Source organism: Delphinus delphis, chromosome 19 (genome assembly GCF_949987515.2).
Source record: "Delphinus delphis chromosome 19, mDelDel1.2, whole genome shotgun sequence".
Lineage (NCBI taxonomy): Eukaryota > Metazoa > Chordata > Mammalia > Artiodactyla > Delphinidae > Delphinus > Delphinus delphis.
In genome coordinates, this window is record NC_082701.1 from 48,511,643 (window position 1) to 48,531,325 (window position 19,683).

General features: G+C 48.0%; 1 protein-coding gene and 1 pseudogene across 4 annotated transcripts in view; one reads left to right on the plus strand and one right to left on the minus strand.

Moving 5' to 3' along the window:
- SPNS3 (SPNS lysolipid transporter 3, sphingosine-1-phosphate (putative)) overlaps positions 1–19,683 on the plus strand; it is a 69,854-nt gene that overhangs the window by 7,783 nt on the left and 42,388 nt on the right. The gene's annotated exons all lie outside the window — the stretch shown is intronic.
- Positions 9,894–10,011, minus strand: LOC132415564 (5S ribosomal RNA; annotated as a pseudogene).

Genomic DNA, 19,683 nt, shown 5'->3' on the forward strand with positions numbered 1-19,683 from the left:
GATCATAGTGGATCCCTACAACGGAATATTATTCAGCCATAAAGAGGAATGTAGTACTGATCCACGTGATGACATGGATGAACCTTGAAAACACTGTGCTCAGTGAACAAAGCCAGACACAAAAGGCCAACGTATGATTCCATTCATATGAAATGTCCAGAACAGGCAAATCCACAGAGACAGAAAGTAGACTGGTGGTTGCCAGGCCTGAGGTGGGGGGTAAAGGGGAGAAGCTGGGGAAAAATGGGGAGTGACTGTTCATGGGTACAGGGTTTCTTTCTGTGCTGATGAAGTGTTTTATTACTATAATTATTATTTTTATTTTTATGTTTTGGCTGCGCTGCACAGCTTGGAGGATCTCTGTTCCCCAACCAGGGATTGAACCTGGGCCACAGCAGTGAAAGCCCAGAATCCTAACCACTAGGCCACTAGGGAACTCCCTGAGGAAGTGTTTTAAAGTTGATCGTGGTGATGGTGCGTAACTCTGAAAAGACTAAAAACCATTGAACTGTACAATTTTAATGGGTGAATGTGTGGTATGTGAATTATATATCAATAAAGCTGATTAGATAGATATAGATGTAAATTCGCCTTTGCTGTATTCTGCCCCCCCTTACCACCCCACCCTTTGGTTGTGACTTTAGTTGAAGTGTGTGGGTTTCTTTTTTTTTTTAGATTTTATTGGAGTATAGTTGTATTCTGCCTTTTTTTTTTTTAACATCTTTATTGGAGTACAATTGCTTTACACTGGTGTGTCAGTTTCTGCTTCATAACAAAGTGAATCAGCTATACATATACGTATATCCCCATATCCCCTCCCTCTTGCATCTCCCTCCCACCCTCCCTATCCCACCCCTCTAGGTGGTCACAAAGCACCGAGCTGATCTCCCTGTGCTATGCGGCTGCTTCCCACCAGCTGTCTATTTTACATTTGGTAGTATATATAACTCCATGCCACTCTCTTCTCACTTCGTCCCAGCTTACCCTTCCCCCTCCCTGTGTCCTCAAGTCCATTCTCTATGTCGTCTGCGTCTTTATTCCTGTCCCGCCCCTATGTTCTTCAGAACCTTTTTTTTTTTTTTTTGGATTCCATATATATATGTTAGCATACGGTATTTGTTTTTCTCTTTCTGACTTACTTCACTCTGTATGACAGTCTCTAGGCCCATCCACCTCACTACAAATAACTCAACTTCGTTTCTTTTTATGGCTGAGTAATATTCCATTATATATATATATATATATATATATATGTGCCACATTTTCTTTATCCATTCATCTGTTGATGGACACTTGGGTTGCTTCCATGCCCTGGCTATTGTAAATAGAGCTGCAATGAACATTGTGGTACATGACTCTTTTTGAATTATGGTTTTCTCAGGGTATATGCCCAGGAGTGGGATTGCTGGGTCGTATGGTAGTTCTATTTTTAGTTTTTTAAGGAACCTCCATACTGTTCTCCATAGTAGCTGTATCAGTTTACATTCCCACCAACAGTGCAAGAGGGTTCCCTTTTCTCAGCTCCTCCCCTCTTGCCCATGGGTGTTTGACAAGGAGCAGGAGGCTGTGTTCCCAAGTCTTTCATCAGTCCTGGGTCTGAATATACCCCTGAAAGGATGCCCCCCTTCTCTTTGGGGGCTGGATCGAATCAGGATGAGGATGAGCGTTCTGGCAAGAGGCATAACCCCTCTCGCGTTAACCATTTTGACCACTTGGATGTGTGCAGAAAAATTCATTCTCACTGAAGATCTGGGGTCTTTTTTGGTGGGGGGGCCCACACCACGCGGCATGTGGGGATCCTAGTTCCCCGACCAGGGACTGAACCCATACCCCCTGCAGTGGAAGCACAGAGTCCTAACCACTGGACCACAGAGAAGTCCCAAAACTTGGGGACTTGAAGAGTCACCCCCAAGCCCCAGGCATTTCCTCTTGTCTCTGGTTGCCTCTCTCCTTCCTCTCCCAGAACCCAAACTGATCTCTCCCTGGACTCAACACTCATAGCAGTGTGTTGAGCCTATTCTGTGTGTGTGTTTTATCGGAAGGAAGAAAGTGCAGACCTTGCACAGGTCAGTGCCTCTCCCTGAGGCTCTTCTGTTTCATAGATGCCTGGGACCCCAAGCGGCTCCTTACAGGGTTTCCTCTAAACCAGGGGTCTGCAGACTCTGACCTGTTAGCAAAACTGGTTGGTGGCCTGTGTTTGTTGAACCCTGACTACTAATGGACTTAACATTTGTTGGTTTAGAAAAATACACTTCCCCTCCTCCTCCAGGATCTCCCCAACTCACACAAGAGGAATTCTGTGGAACATGATTGTTTCTGCCTCATCGCAGACATGGTGATAATGAAGTCACACTGTCACAGGAGATTTCCTGTTGAATGTGTGGGCACCCTGAGCGCACCCTGGGAAAGACATGTCCCTGTCCCAAGAGAAGGGCCCCTGAGAGCAGAAGAAGGAGGAAAAGGGTACCCTCTTCCCCTTTTCCATTTTCCTTTCCTCCCACCTCAATTCTGCTACAGAAGAAGGATTTGAATTAGAACCTGGACAATGAGTCTACACCCAATGGACAGATGGGAAGACTGAGGCCCCAGCCCCAGGGCCTTTGCCTGGCTGGCTGAGTCACTGGAGACCCCTGCCTCTAGTAAGCATGTGCTGACTCCAGGTGTTCTTGGAGACCCTCATAGTGGTGAGCTGACCGTTTAGCCCTCCTGTCCAGCCTTGGAACTACCCTGCCATGGATCTGACTCTTAGCAAAGAAGTTATCTTTAGCAACACCTGGTGGTCACTGACCGTCATAACTCTGATTTGCCTTAAAGGCTGATTGATCCTCAGAAGCAAAGAGCTTATCCAGTCACATAACTTTATTTCATGGAGAAAGTTCAGAGAAGAGCACTGACCTACCAGAAGTGACACAGCAATTCACTCCCTTCTTTATTAAAATGTGAATGAGCCCAGCATGAGTGCCAGGTACTAGTGACAGCAGCAGCTGCTAAGACGCACTGCACGGTGGGAAAGAAAGAAAACAAACAAGAAAACTATCAGGGACTTCCCTGGTGGTCCAATGGTTAATACTTTGCCTTCCAATGCAGTGGGTGTGGGTTCAGTCCCAGGTCGAGGAGCTAAGACCTCACATGCCTCGAGGCCAAAAAACCAAAACATAAAACAGAAGCAATATTGTAACAAAATCAATAAAGACTTTAAAAAAATAGTCCACATCAAAAAAAAAAAAAAAATCTGGGGAAGCTGGGACGAAGTGAGAGAGTGGCATGGACATATATACACTACCAAATGTAAAATAGATAGCTAGTGGGAAGCAGCTGCATAGCACAGGGAGATCAGCGCAATGCTTTGTGACCACCTAGAGGGGTGGGATAGGGAGGGTGGGAGGGAGGGAGACGCAAGAGGGAGGGGATATGGGGATATATATATATACATATAGCTGATTCACTTTGTTGTACAGCAGAAAGTAACACAACATTGTAAAGAAATTATACTCCAATAAAGGTATTAAAAAAAAATAAAAAACAACTAGCAGACAGTGATAGGAGCCATGCAGAGCATTCAACTATGAAGCTGGGACAGAGAGTGACTGGGTGACTTTTTTTTTTTAATTGAAGTAGTTGATTTACAATGTTGTGTTAATTACTGCTGTATAGCAAAGTGATTCAGTTATACATATATACATTCTTTTTTAAAAAATATTAATTTTATTTATTTATTATTTAGGCTGCAATGGGTCTTAGTTGTGGCACGTGGGGTCTTTTAGTTGAGACATGTGAACTCTTAGTTGTGGTATGCATGCGGGATCTAATTCCCGATCGAACCTGGGCCCCCTGCATTGGGAGCTCAGAGTCTTACCCCCTGGACAACTAGGGAAGTCTCTATACATTCTTTCTTCAATATTCTTTTCCGTTCTGGTTTATCATGGGATATTGAATACAGTTCTCTGTGCTATACAGTAGGACCTTGTTGATCCATTCTATATATAAAAGCTTCCATCTGCTAACCCCAACCTCCCAATCCATCCCTTTCCCAACCCCCTCCCCCTTGGCAACCACCAGTCTGTTCTCTTTGTCCGTGATTCTGTTTCTGTTTCACAGATAGGTTCATTTGTGTCTTATTTTGTTTTTTTTATTTTTTGAGGCTATTGTGAGCAGAATTGTTCTCAATTTCATTTGGTTATTCTTTTTTAAAATTCTTTTAAAAAATTAAAAAAATGAGATATAGTTGATATATCATTTCATTTTGGATTGTTCATTCCAAGTGTATAGAAATACAATGTAAACTTGCTGGACTCATTTATTAGTTCTAAAGGTCCTTTAGTGGATTCCTTAGGGTTTTCCATATAAAAGATCATATCATCTGTGACTAGAAATAGTTTTAATTCTTCCTTTCCAATCTGGGTACCTTTCATTTCTTTTTCTTAACTAATTGCCCTGACTACAACCTCCACTGAAATGTTAAGTAGAAGTGGTGAGAGCAGACATTCTGGTCTTATTCCTGATCGTAGGGAAAAACATCCAGTCATTTACCATTAAGTATGTCAGTTGTGGATTTTCCATAGATGTCCTTTTTCAGAATGAGGAAGTTCCATTCTATTCTTAATTTGAGTGCTTTTAATCAGGCAAGGGTATGGGATTTGTTAAATGCCTTTTTTTTTTTTGCATCCATTGAGATCATATGATTTTTGTTTATTGATGTGATATATTACATTAATTGATTTTTCAGATATTAAACCAACCTTGCATCCCTACAATAAATCCTGCTTGGTCATGGTGTATAATTATTATTTTTTTAAAATTTTATTTATTTCTGGCTGTGTTGGGTCTTTGTTGCTGTGCACAGGCTTTCTCTAGTTGCGGCGAGTGGGGGCTACTCTTCATTGCAGTGCGCGGGCTTCTCATTGTGGTGGCTTCTCTCGTTCCGGAGCATGGGCTCTAGGTACGCAGGCTTCAGTAGTTGTGGCATGTGGCCTCAGTAGTTGTGGCTCACGGGCTTAGTTGCTCTGCGGCATGTGGGATCTTCCCAGAACAGGATTAAACCTGTGTCCCCTGCATTGGCAGGCGGATTCTTAACCACTGTGCCACCAGGGAAGTCCCGTGTATAATTCTTTTTTTTTTTTTTTTTTTTTTTGTGGTACACGGGCTTCTCACTGCTGCGGCCTCTTCCGTTAAGGAGCACAGGCTCCGGACGCTCAGGCCCAGCGGGCATGGCTCACGGGCCCAGCCGCTCCGCGGCACATGGGATCTTCCCGGTCCAGGGCACGAACCCGTGTCCCCTGCATCGGCAGGCGGATTCTCAACCACTGCGCCACCAGGGAAGCCCCCCGTGTATAATTCTTATAATTAAAAATATTATTATTGTTTTAAGCCATAAAATTTGGGCATAATTTGCTAAGCAGCAACAGATAATTAGTTCAAGCTGCTTGGTGTGGGGACCATGGGCTCCTTGCCCCCTTAGTTGCCAGGGGAATGTGGTCAAGAGTGAGGCAGTTGCCTGCTGCAGTGTCTGTTCTCTTGGGCAGCTATGAAGGCCTCCTCTCTCCAGTGGCTTGGTGGTGGGGTAGTCTCGCGTGGAGCCAGGAGCCAGGAACTCCTTCTTCTCTTTGGTGGTGTGAGTGTTACGGCTGGACACGGGACACCTAGAGGCAGAGCTGGAACTAGAACCCGAGCTTCAAGTCCCTGGGTCTCCAAATGCTTTCATTGGGAGTCATGACGCAGCTTGTCCTCCTGTCGCTTTCAGTTATGCTTGAATACATGGGGAAGAAAGGCGTCTTTTTGCATGAGGGTCTAGGTTGGCCCCTGGAAAATAAATTGCTCTAAATAACAAGAGAGTCAGGGCCTCCAGCTTAACTTTTTATTTTTATTTTTGGCTGCACCATGTGGCAGGTGGGACCTTAGTTCTCTGACCAGGGATCAAACCCGTGCCCCCTGCAGTGGAAGCGCAGAGTCCTAACCACTGGACCACCAGGGAAGTCCCTGGTGCCGTGTACAGCTCAGGCAACCACTTAGGCTGTGCTCCACTCCTCAGATCCTGGTCCACACCAAAAGGGAAGGGAGCTGTGAACACTAGCACAGGGATTGCTTCCCCAGGGCTGCCGGAAGCCCCACAGAGAGGTGTCCTTGTGTGCAGAGAGCTCCTAGGTGCCCTATACTTGAGAGAACATTCTGTGCACAAGCACGCCACCCTCTGCATGATCCCCAAAGAAGTGTGTTGGGTCATGTTTTCAAAAGGGGACAGAGTTCTAGCTATTTGCTAGTAAAGGCTGGAGTGACAGAAATACCTCAGCTGAGCGGCTTCCCTGGTGGCTCAGTGGTTAAGAATCCCCCTGCCAATGCAGGGGACATGGGTTTGAGCCCTGGTCTGGGAAGATCCCACATGCCGCAGAGCAACTAAGCCCGTGCACCACAACTACTGAGCCTGCGCTCTAGAACCTGCGAGCTACAAGTACTGAGCCCATGTGCCACAACTACTGAAGGTCACACGCCTAGAGCCCATGCTCTGCAACAAGAGAAGCCACCACAATGAGAAGCCCACGCACCCCAATGAAGAGTAGCCCCCGCTCGCCACAACTAGAGAAAGCCAGTGCACAGCCAAAAATAAGAATAAATAAATAAATAAATAAATAAATTTAAAAAAACAAACAAAAAAGAAATACCTCTGCTGAAAATAATTAGTCCCAGGCTGGTGCAGCTGGTCGCCTAAGAAGCATGTTTCATTCACTCATTCAGAACATCCATTCTGTCTTGCTGCTCTGTTTAAGGCCTGGGCCAGACTCTGGAGGAGGCAGAAAGAGTGCCTTTCCTTTAAGGGGCTTACTGACTCATGGGAAAGAGAGAAAATCCCAATAACGAGCAGTAAGTTTCAGGATAAAGATAAGTACTCAGCCAAGCCTGCAGGCTTCCTGGAGGAGGTGACCTCTGAGTAGAGTTTGGAAACACCAGTAGGAGGTGGTATCATGAGCCCAATGGGTGGATATTGAAAGCTCAGGGAACACTGAGAGCCGGGGATGGGGAAAGTTTAGAAAATTCCCTTCCTTTTTTTCATCTGTCTCTGCCCACTTCCTCTTTCCCTCTCTCTTTCTTCCTTTCCTTCTCTTTTCCCATCTTCCCTTTAGTTTGGCAGCCTCCCTCAGCCTCACCCTGCCCCCAGTTCGGGCCCACCACTCACCAGGGCTAGGTCCCTATTAACTGCTAGTCCTTGTATTCATAGCTTCCAAGGGAAAGGAGGAATTTTCAAAATTGCTACCAAATCAAGAGAGCCCAGGGAATTCCCTGGAGGTCTAGTGGTTAGGGCCCAGCTTTGATCCCTAGTGGGGATCTAAGATCCTGCAAGCCTTGTGGTATGGCCAAAAAAGAAAAAAAACAAAACAGGGGAGCCCAGGTGAAGAGGGGAAGTGGGCTTCTGCAGTCACAAAATCCTGACCTTTCTGGTGTAGCTGCACCCATGCAGCACCGGCAGCCCTGACCCTGCCTCAGCCACAGGTATAGCACATGGTCGGTCATGTTTATCTTGTTTTGTTTCATAGCATTATTTTTTGGTGTGATCATAAAAACTACACAGGCCACTACTTTTTCTTTTTTAATATTATTATGTAAGTGAGATACTGCAGAAAATTTAGTATATACAAATGAGACAGTAAGGTAGTACAGGGAATTCCCTGGTGTTCCAGTGGTTAGGACTCAGTGCTTTCACTACTGGGGCCTGGGTTCAATCCCTTTTTGGGGAACTAAGATCCCGTAAGCATGACCAAAAAAAAAAAAAAGAAAAAGATAGTATAGCAAAAAGGAGAGGAGCACAGAGTTCAGAACCAGGTGGGACAGTTATTTAGCCCCTTTGGGGCTGTTTCTGATTCTAAAAAATAAGTATAGTTATCATACCCAATTCACAGGTAGTTGGCAGGGTCCAGCACATGGTGAGTACTATTTAATATTTGCTATTATTACTATTGGAAAGTAAAGAAAAAAGAAAAAAAAGAAAGGAAAAAAAGTACCTATAATTCTAGGAGCCTGAGGTAAATACTGTTAACTCTTTGGGATATATGCTTCTATACTTTTGCCCTGGGTATATGCTTTATAAAAATGGGCGGTTCTGGGCTTCCCTGATGGCGCAGTGGTTGAGAGTCCGCCTGCCGATGCAGGGGATACGGGTTCGTGCCCCGGTCCGGGAAGATCCCACATGCCGCGGAACGGCTAGGTCCGTGAGCCATGGCCGCTGAGCCTGCGCGTCCGGAGCCTGTGCTCCAAAACGGGAGAAGCCACAGCAGTGAGAGGCCCGCGTACAGGAAAAAAAAAAAAAGGTCGGTTCCATAATGTGGGATACAATATAATCACAGCTCTTATTTTCCCAGTTAATCACTCATGATTGCATGTGTCTCATTAGCAAGAAATCCAGGATCTTTAGACCACCCTGAATTATCCATGAACTTTGGGGGTTTATACTATGCCTGGAATAGTTCATGACTGCTGTTGCTTCTTATGGCCACATGGTGTCACTATTGGAGCCTGATCCCAACCAGTCCATAGGACTTGCTGGTGAAGGATGCTGTTGTGTCCTTTTGAAAACCGGCTAAACTCAGCTAGGGGCTTGCAGGCTTGAGATCCCAAGCCTGTGGCTCTCAGTGCGTAGCAGCTCTCTTTCCTGTACACTTCCCCCTAGTTAGTGTGCCCGCTAGCTTCAGGAGCCCCAGGTTAGGACAGTATTTCCTTTTCTCCTTGGGAACCCACACCAGGGGCTTGTTTAAACCTTCCAAATATAAAGGGTCACCTGACACCCCCTTATCCTGGGAGTGTGGTCACTTCCTCTTGTAGGGCACCGAAGTGGTTAGCTTTCTGTGAAAGATGTTGTTTGCTCACACAACGGCTACTTGCCTACTTCTTCTTTACTAACGGAGGCAGCCTCCCACGGGGCCCACCTTCCCAGCTTCTCTTGCAGCTGGGTCACAGACATTGGCTCAAACCTGGCTGGAGGGTCTTGAGGGGATGCTGGCTGGGGGATTTCTGGGGAAGATTTTCCTCTCTGATAAACACACATGAATATATTTCAGGAGAAATCTTCCTTATTGGGACTTCCCTGACCGTCCAGTGGTCAAGACTTCACCTTCCAATGTAGGAGGTGCGGGTTTGATTCCTGGTCAGGGAGCTAAGATCCCACATGCCTCTCGGCCAAAAAACCTAAAACATAAGCAGTATTGTAACAAATTCAATAAAGACTTCAAAAATGGTCCACATCAAAAAAATCTTTAAAAAAAGAAAAGAAATCTTCCTTCTTATATGTGAGAGGGCAAACCTGCAGACGAAGGCTGAGGTAGCCAGCCTTCAAGAAGATCTCCAGGTAGCTTTGCCTCCTGGTTTCCATGCCCTTGTGTAGTCCTCTCGTGCAGTGAATCAGGGCTGGCCTATGTGACCGATTAGAATACAGCAGAATGCAGACTTAGAGGGCTAGATTGTGAAAGGTATTGAAGTTTCTGCCCTGGTCCCTATTGGATTGCTCCCTCTGGAGGGAGCAAGCCACCACACTGTAAGGACACATACCCCACTGTGAGGACACATACCCCACCGTGAGGACACTCAGGCAGATCTGCAGAGAGGAGTCAACAGCCAGTGCCGACTTGCCAGCCATGTGGGTGAACAATGGGGGTCCTTGGAAGTGGACCCTCCAGCTCCAGTCAAGCCTTCAGATGAGCACAGCCCCAGGTGACATCTCACTGCACCACATGGGAGACTGAGCCAGAACCCCCAGTAAGCTGCTCTGACCCACTGAAGCCGTGAGGGATAATAAATATTGTTTCTTAAAGCCATACATTTGGGGGGGGGGTTGTTATACAGCAATAGATAAGTACTCAAAGGCCAACACTATAAAGACTTCAGAGAGGAAAGATGGAAAACACTGGTGTCTTCGATGACATCATGGTGCCACTGAGTTCTCTCATCCAAGTACTAACCAGGCCCGACCCTGCTTAGCTTCCGAGATCAGATGAGATCGGGCGTGTTCAGGGTGGTATGGCCATAGACCATGGTGCCACTGAGTTAACCAACCCTGAAACCTCCTACTTCCCATCCCTTAGAGTGAGAGACGTACACACAAACTGCAAAGCTGAGTGGACCTTCTAGGGCCATCCAATCCCTCCACCACCATGGCTACCAACATTCAGATAGGGTAGTTGAGGCGCAGAGAGGGAAAGCCTCTGGTTTGCCCCTCGTAGTGTTGGACCCCAGGCTTCCTACGTGGTCATCCATGACTCTGTGTTGCCCCACGCCGGCCTCCTGCTCCTGGGACGTGATGTTCTTCTGTTTTATTCCTAAAATGCCTCTTGGGCAACGCCTCTTCATAAAAAACCCCTCTAGAGGTCAAATCCTGAATCCCTGGTAGGAACCCACCTTTGGAAGCCGAGGAGTCCAAGGCAGTCGGTCGTATTCTGATGCTGTGCTCCTGGCCAACACCCAGTCTCCTGGATTTGACCAATCCCGGGGGTTCTGACTCCTTGAGCTGCTCCCTTGCTCTGAAAGCCAAGGCAGGGTGGCATTCTGGGCTGGCATAGTGAGGGCTGGACCTGGAAAGGGGTGACCATGACCAGCGTATCTGGGGCAGCTGCCTCTGGATGGGGGGCAGCTCTGTCTCAGTGTTCACTAGCTACAGTGCTCTTGTGTAGTTTGCATGAGTGTGAGTGTGTGTGTGTGCTTGCAGGCTTGGTTTCTCACTCATGCACTCATACTTGAGGGTGTAGCTCTGCCCGTCACTCCTCGGCCCTGAGGGCAGGGCTGAGACCAAAGTCTCATCTATGTGTGCCGGGGAAAACCCTGTTTTATTTAACACTAACATAGCATTTCCTCAACACCAGGCAAAGTTCTAGGCACATTTCAAACTCATTTAAGCTGCAACAACCCTACAAGGTATGTACTATCATTATCCCCATTTTATAAATTTATTTATTTACTTATTTTTGGCTGTGTTGGGTCTTCGTTGCTGCGTGCGGGCTTTCTCTAATTGTGGTGAGCGGGGGCTACTCTTCGTTGCGGTGCGCAGGCTTCTCATTGCTGTGGCTTCTCTTGTTGCAGAGCACGGGCTCTAGGGCACGCAGGCTCAGTAGTTGTGGCGCACAGGCTCAGTTGCTCCGCGGCATGTGGGATCTTCCCGGGCTGAAACTGGTGTCCCCTGCGTTGGCAGGTGGATTCTGAACCACTGCGCCACCAGGGAAGTCCCATCCCCATTTTATGGTTGGGATAATAGAGGCACAGAGAGGTTGATTGGCCTAAGATCAAAGGGTCAGTGAGTAGTGAGTCTGGCTCCGGGTTAGGATCTTAGCCATGATGCCAGCCTGCCTGCGTGTGCTCAGGCTGAAAGGCCTGATTCTGAACTTCCCTATGTTTCACAAAGACCATCCACATGGGGTTTGTGGTTGGACTGCATGGCAGAGGCCAAGGACCAATCACTACCATCAATATCATCACCATCATCGTCATAACAATAATAATTGTCACCGAATGCTTCCTACGTGCCAGGCTCTATGCCGGGAATGTTACGCGTACTTATCTCAGTTCGTCCTCACAGTTAACCCCTCCAGCACATATTCTTCTCTCTGTATCACACATGAGATCATTGAGGCTCAGAGAGGCTGGGGACTTGCCCAAGGTACACAGCTAGGAAGAAGCAAAATCGGAATTCGAATCCAGGCTCGTCAGACGGCAAAGCTCGTTTCCTTGCCATGTCACCAGACTGGTTTTTTGTTTGTTTGCTTTAACTTAAAAAAAAAATTGAGGTGAAATTCACATAACATAAAATTTTAAACGTTTTAAAGCATGCAATTCGGTGGCATTTGTTACATTCACTATACTGTGCAACCATCACCTCTATCAAGTCCCCAAAACATTTTCATCACCCCAAGCGAGAGAGACCTATGTACCTACGAAGCATTCCCTCCTCTCAGCCCCTGGCAACCACTAATCTGTTTTCTATTTCTATAGACTTAACTATTTGGGGTATTTCATGTAAATGGAATCATATATTGTGTGACTTTTTGTGTCTGGCTCCTCTCACTTAGTGTGTTTTTGAAATTTAGCCATGTTGTACGTGGGTCAGGACCTCATGCCTCTTTATGGATGACTAACATTCCATTGCAGGTATACACCACATGTTGTTTACTGATTTGTCAGTTGATGGACATTTGTTTCCACCTTTTGGCAAGTGTGAATAGCACTGCTATGAACATTCATGTGACAGTGTTTCTTTGAGCCCCTATTTTCAGTTCTTTTGGGCATATGCTTAGGAGTAGAATTGCTGGGTCATGTGGCATTCTATGATTCACCTTATTTTTCTAAATTGGAGTATAGTTGCTTTACACTGCTGTGTAGGTTTCTGCTGTACAGCAAAGTGAATCAGCTATACGTATAAATATAGCCCCTCTTTTTTGGATTTCCTTCCCATGTAGGTCACCACAGAGCACTGAGTAGAGTTCCCTGGGCTATACAGTAGGGTCTCATTAGTTATCTATTTTATACAGAGTATCAATAGTGTATATATGTCAATCCCAATCTCCCAATTCATCCCACCCCCCCCTTCCCCCCTTGGTGGCCATATGTTTGTTCTCTATGTCTGTGTCTCTATTTCTGCTTTGCAAATAAGATCATCTATACCATTTTTCTAGATTCCACATATATGTGTTAATATACGATATTTGTTTTTCTCTTTCTGACTTCACTCTGTATGACAGTCTGTAGATCCATCCACGTCTCTGCAAATGACACAATTTCGTTCCTTTTTATGGCTGAGTAATATTCCATTGTATATATGTACCACATCTTCTTTATCTATTCCTCTGTTGATGGACATTTAGGTTGCTTCCATGTCCTGGATATTGTAAATAGTGCTGCAATGAACATTCGGGTGCATGCATCTTTTTGAATTATGGTTTTATTTGGGTATATACCCAAGAGTGGGATTGCTGGGTCATATTGTAGTTCTACTTTTAGTTTTTAAAGGAACCTCTATACTGTTCTCCATAGTGGCTGTATTAGTTTATTAGTTTACATTCCCACCAACAGTGTAAGAGGGTACCCTTTTCTCCACACCCTCTCTAGCATTTATTGTTTGTAGATTTTTAAAAATTTTTATTTATTTATTTTATTTTTGGCTGCATTGGGTCTTTGTTGCTGCACGCGGGCTTTCTCTAGTTGCAGTGAGCGGGGACTACTCTTCGTTGTGGTGCACAGGCTTCTCGTTGCAGTGGCTTCTCTTGTTGCGGAGCACGGGTTCTAGGCTCGCGGGCTTCAGTAGTTGTGGCATACAGGCTCAGTAGTTGTGGCTTACAGGCTTAGTTGCTCCACTGCACGTGGGATCTTCCCAGACCAGGGCTCGAACCCTTGTCCCCTGAATTGGCAGGCGAATTCTTAACCACTGCGTCACCAGGGAAGCTCCATTGCCCATTTTTAATTGAGTTGTTTGTCATTTTGTGGTTTATCTTTTTATTTAGAAATAACTTTCAACTTACAGAAAAATTACAATATAGTACAAAGAAACCCAAGCAATCTTTACCCGAATTCATCTATTATTAACATTTTGCCCCATTTGCTTTCTTGCTGTATCTGTTTTTTCTTTTTTTTTTCCTGAACCACTCGAATGTAAGTTGCTTACAGGATGGCCCTTTACCCCTAAATGCTTCAGTGCAAGGATTTCACTTACATAACCGTAGTGCAGTCATCAACTTCAGTAAATTCAACACTGATCTATTTCTTCCTAATCTATCATCTACATTCCAATTTTATCCATTGATCCAATAATATGCATTTCTTCCTCCAGTTTAGGACCCAGTCCAGGATCCCATGTTGCATTTAATTATCATATCTCTTTCATATCCTTTAATGTGAAACAATCCCTCAGTCTTTCTTAGTCTTTTGTGACCTTGACATTTTGAATAATACAGTTCCTTTAAAAAAAAATAGTCTTCTATACTCTTACCATCTGATCTAGCAATTGTGCTTCTTGGTGTTTACCCAAAGGAGTTAAAAACTTATGGCCACACACAAACTTGCACATGGATGTTTTTTTATCAGCTTTATTTATAATTGCCCAAACTTGCAAGCATCCAAGATGCCCTTCAGGAGGTGAATGGATAAACCACGGCCCATCCAGACAATGGAATATTATGCAGTACTAAGAAGAAATGAGAACCTTCCAAAGGGGCAGCCGATGATGGCGCCCTGCTCGCCTGCATCAGCGCCCTGGGCTGGTAGGACCTGCTCCCTTCCCTTGCCTCAAGGCGCTCTTCAGAATCTGAAAAGGAAGCAGTTGGGGGCATGGTGCCCGTGAGCTGGGGCGCACACCAGGGACATCTTTCGTCCCCAGGTCCCTCCCCGAGCTTGAGGTCAGAACAGAGATGAGAGTCTAGAGGAGAAAGGAAACTCGCCCTTTGGGCTGATGCCCATGCCGGGAAAGCTCTGGCTGACTCTTCGTGGTGCAAGCATCTCGGTCTTCATTTTACAGATGAGCAGACTTGAAGCTTAGAGGAACCCATTCATTTCTTAGTCCAACAGTTAATTAAAGCACCTACTTTGTGCCAGGCCCTGGGTTAGGCTCTGGAGACACAACCATGAACAAGACACGCGCTCCTGATGGAAGACACAAAACATAAGGGAGTGATGCCCAACTGAACTTGAGCCCGCAGAGGTCCGCACAGGGGTGCCCAGGAGCCCTGGGACCACACCAGCTCTGCCACACATGTATCAATACAGAGTGGTGTGCTGCCTCCCTGGACCTGTTTCTCCATGAGGAAGTAGAGAACATCTGCTCCCTTCCCCTAACTTTCTGGAAAGAAGGCCAGGGAGGAAGAGCCCTCTCTCCCCCAAGGTCTTGGTTCTTTTGGACAGGTTCACTTGCCAGAAGACCAAGGGGGCTTATTTCTGCCGAAGCTGCAGGGATAGGCCTCAGGGCACAGAGCCCTAGTGACCTCACTGCTGGAGCAGGTGCAGGGGGATGGGATAGTTTCTAACTCAGGGGCACAACCTTTAGACACAGGGCCTCCTCCTCTTTCAAACACTGCGTGGCTGGAGAGCCAGGGGCTAGAGCTGTCTCCCTACATGGTCTCTATAAAGCAGTGCTGGACAGCTGGGGCCGGACTAAGAGCTGCTGGCAGGTAGATCTGGTTTCCCGTACCAGCCGTGGCTGTGGGCAGTTCACTTAAGCCCCTCTGAGTCTCAGTTTCATCCCAGAAATGGAGGAAATGACAGTATTTACCGTATAGAGGTGTTGGGAGATCAAATGAGATAATGCATTTAAAATGCTGTACAGTGGTTAAGAATCCACCTGCCAATGCAGGGGACACGGCTCGAGCCCTGGTCCAGGAAGATCCCACATGCTGTGGAGCAACTAAGCCCGTGCACCACAACTACTGAGCCTGCGCTCTAGAGCCTGTGAGCCACAACTACTGAGCCCGCGCGCCACAACTACTGAAGCCCCTGCCCCTAGAGCCCGTGCTCCGCAACAAGAGAAGCCACCACAATGAGAAGCCCACGCACCACAACGAAGAGTAGCCCCCGCTCGTCACAGCAAGAGAAAGCCGCGTGCAGCAATGAAGACCCAGTGCAGCCAAAAATAAATAAATTAAATAAATACATTTTTAAAAAAAGAAGAAGAAGAAATGAGCTCTCAAGCCATGAAACAACATGGAGGAAACTTCAATGCAAATGACTAAGACAAAGAAGCCAATCTAAAAGGGCTACATCGTGTAAGATTCCAACTATATGACATTCTGGAAAAGGCAAAACTATGGAGACAGTAAAAATATCAGTGGTTGTCAGAGGATGAGGGGAGGGAGGGATGAATAGGCAGAGCACAGAGGATTTTAGGGCAATAAAACTATTCTGTGACACTATAATGGTGAGTACATGTGGTATATTTGTCCAAACCCATAGAAGGTACCACACCAAGAATGAACCCTAATGTAAACTATGGACTCTGAGTGATAATGATGGGTCAAGGTCATCAACTGAAGCAAATGTCCCACTCGGGAGAGTGGGGTGCTGATAATAGGGGAGGCTATGCGTGTGTGGGGCAAGTGGAAGTAAAGAGTAAAGAGGGGTAAATGGGAAATCCTAACCTTTTGCTCAGTTTTGCTGTGAACCTAAAACCGCTCTAAAAACTAAAGTCTATTAAAAAAATAGTGTCCCTCATTTGGGTTTGTCTGATGTTTCCACGTGATTAGATTGGGGTCATGCATTCCTGGTGGGAATTCTGCCCCTCGTTGGTGATGCTATTTTAATCCTTTGGTCAAGATGTTGCCTGATTCTCCTCCTGTATCGTTACCCTTCCCCCCACCTGCTACTAATAAACAATCTGTAAAGAGACACTTTAAGAGCATGCCAATATCTTTCCCCTCATCAAAAATCTCCCGCTAAACTTCACATCCAATGTTGAGTTTTGCCCACAGGCTGCCTTCCTGTCGGCCGCCCCTCGCTGTCTTTGTTTCTCCGGTTAGGACATTACGTAGGAGCAGGTTAGCCTCCGCTTCCGGTCCAGTCCAGTGTCGCTCTCCTGGCCAACACCCAGCCTTCCTGATCTGACCCGGGTTCGAGTCCCTCATTCACAGCCCATCTCATGTGTGGCAGCCAGACCTTCCCACAGCGAGTGGGACTCTGGGAGACTCGTCTCATTTCCTGTCCTGCAAAGCTTCTCTTTCTCACGGCTGCTACCATAGCCCCAGGCTAGGTCAAAAGGACCAGCCACCCTGGGTGGTGAGGCCAGGAGCTCTCTTCCCCCCAGCAGGCCTCAGGGGCTGCGGATGGTGAAATCTCACCTTCGAGGCTGCACTGGGCTCAGTAGAGACCTGCAGTAAGATACCGAGCGGTTAGGGCAGCTGCTTTGAGGTTGGGCGGCTGGGAGCCCACAGGAAGTGACTTGGTGCAGATCTGATGCGTCTTTACCCCAGCACCCATCCCGGGACGGGAGCTGCAGGCTGGCGAGGCTGGGGGCATGTCCGCGGAGTGCGGGGAACCTGGGCCCGAGGGGCTTCAGGGCTGGTCCCCGGGGCCAGGCGGGCACTCAAGGGCCATGGGCTCGGGTCCGTGCCCCTCTCCATCCACGCCCACCCCCTGGAGCCTGCCCCGCTGGAGAGCTTACGTGGCTGCTGCCGTGCTCTGCTACATCAACCTCCTGAACTACATGAACTGGTTCATCATTGCAGGTGAGGAAGGGGACGGGCATCCTGGGCGGCACTTGCCCATCTACCTGCTGGCTGCCCTGCCACCAGCCGGTGCTGTGTATCCACAGTGGGCTTCTGTCCAGCAGACTTTCTTCTTGTGCAGCACATCCCTGCTATTCTTACCCCCGGCCTGGTTTCAGCCTGGCCTGAAATGGGGGAGGGTCAAATGAGTTCCCAATCCAGCCCCAAACTGTATATGCACCCAGGTGTGGGTGCACAATGGTGGGTGGGTGAGGACAGCAGGGAGGACTGGGCCTCGGGCAAATGTCTGGTGGTTCTGGGTGGAAGGTCGGGGTGAGGTCGTGGAGGACAGGGTGGCCTGGCCCTGCTCCCAAGCAAGAACTAGCTGGCTGGTTGTTTCTGGGGCATCAGGCTGCATGCAAACTTTGCACATTCTGCCTTCCTTCCTGTAGGCCCCAGGGCTCAACCTGCTGTGTCGTCATGTCACTCACTCATGCACTTATTCATTTGTCCATTCATTCATTCAAGATTCAGCCTTTTCTCTCTTGATCGCGGATTCCTTCAAGATTGACTGAGCACTATGGGCCTTGGGGACCCTCTGGTGGGCCTTGGGGACCCAGGGGAGGGGAAGTCAACCTTGTAGCTCCTGAACTCAGGAATGAGCCTCATGGGGCAGAGGGACAGAGGAGCCTGGGGAGCTCCGAGGAGGTGATTGCAGCAGGCGGGGCCCTCCTCCGAGCCCAGGGTATGGATTCAGCAGTTACCAGCTCGCAGCTGTGGAATGAATGGGCCTGGGGTTGCAGATAGCACCAGACCCAGTGGGCGTGTCTGTCTTCGAGGAGCTCAGAGGCATACAGGACACACGTAGAAGGGGCTCTAATCCAGGACAGACTCGGGAGAGCATCATTTGGGCAGCCCCAGGATGAAAAACTGAGGGTTCCGACAGAATTCACAGAGGAGGGGCATATGGTTTGGGTCTTGAAGGCTGAAAAAATCGGTAAAGCAGGGAATGGGGTCAGGCAAGGGCGTTCAGAGAGAGGGGTCAGCGTGAGCCAGAGCACATGGGGCCAAAGTGCATGCTCTGATCAGGAGAGGAGCTGGGGGAAGCGGCAACTTATTCTAAAAGGGTGTTTGGGGCTGGATCATAGGTTTCTTGGGGGCCAGGCTGGGAGCTTGCACTTTCTGCTGAGGCCGTGGGGAGCAAGTGGGGAGACTGTAATCAGAGTTGAGGCCCTGATGGAGGCAAGAGGAGACGGGGAGGTCAGTCAGAGGCTACCACTAGGATTAGACTGGAGCTGGGGAGGCATGAGTTGGACTGGGGGTGGAGGGCATGAAGGGGAGAGGAGGGGTCAACCAGGCATGTGGAGCTCTTTCAGCCCCGCAGGCTGGGATCCCTGCTTTCCTGGGAGGCCGCTGGCTGGGCTGTCAGTCCCTGAGTCCTCCCGGTCTGAGGCACTTTCCCTGATGGGAATTCCTCTGGCTGTGTGAGTAGCAAGGCTGTGGTTATTGGGCTGAGGGAGACCAGGGGAAGCGAAACCCCACATAGTGCCTGGGGACGGTTGGAGCAGGTGATTGTCAGCCACTAGAATTCTCTGGTGTGAAGCAGGTCTTTGGCAGGCCAGAGGGACAGAGGAAAGATAAAAACAAGGCTGGGACTTCCCTGGTGGCACAGTGGTTAAGAATCCACCTGCCAATGCGGGGTACACGGGTTTCAGCCCTGGTCCGGGAAGATCCCACATGCCGCGGAGCAACTAAGCCCGTGCGCCACAACTACCGAGCCTGCGCTCTAGGGCCCATGAGCCACAACTACTGAGCCCGTGTGCCGCAACTACCGAGCCTGCGCTCTAGAGCCCATGAGCCACAACTACTGAGCCCGTGCGCCACAACTACCGAGCCTGCACTCTAGAGCCCATGAGCCACAACTACTGAGCCCGAGTGCCAGAACTACTGAAGCCCACGTGCCTAGAGCCCATGCCCCACAACAAGAGAAGCCACCGCAATGAGAAGCCCATGCACCGCAACGAAGAGTAGCTCCAGCTCGTCGCAACAAGAGAAAGCCGCGCACAGCAATGAAGACCCAACGCAGCCAAGAAAAACAGAGCAGCGCAGGACTGTGGGGAGCCCAGGAGCAGTCAAAACAAGGGGCTGAGTCCCAGTCCCCCAAATGAGTGCGAATATAGAGAATTTTTACTTCGCCATTTTCTTTGTTTACCTGTGTTGTCTCTTGCCAATGAATATGTCTAATTCGTGTAAGTAAAAGTATTAAAAGGGAAGGAAAGACATACAATTGGTATCTGGACGTTGTGGCAACTGGGTACAAAGTGAATATCAGAACAAAACCCTCTCACTTTGCTTCTCTGCTTCTTGCATCTTTTTCACCCACTGGCTGGTCTCACAGGTGTGGATGTGGGGCTTTCTTCTCCATCGTGGGGGTGTTTCTGCAGGGCTCCATTTGTGACTCTGGGTGGGAGGGTAGACCCAGCTCCCCTAATTCCAGCTGTACAGCCGTAGGTGGCTGGAGCCTCTGTTTCTC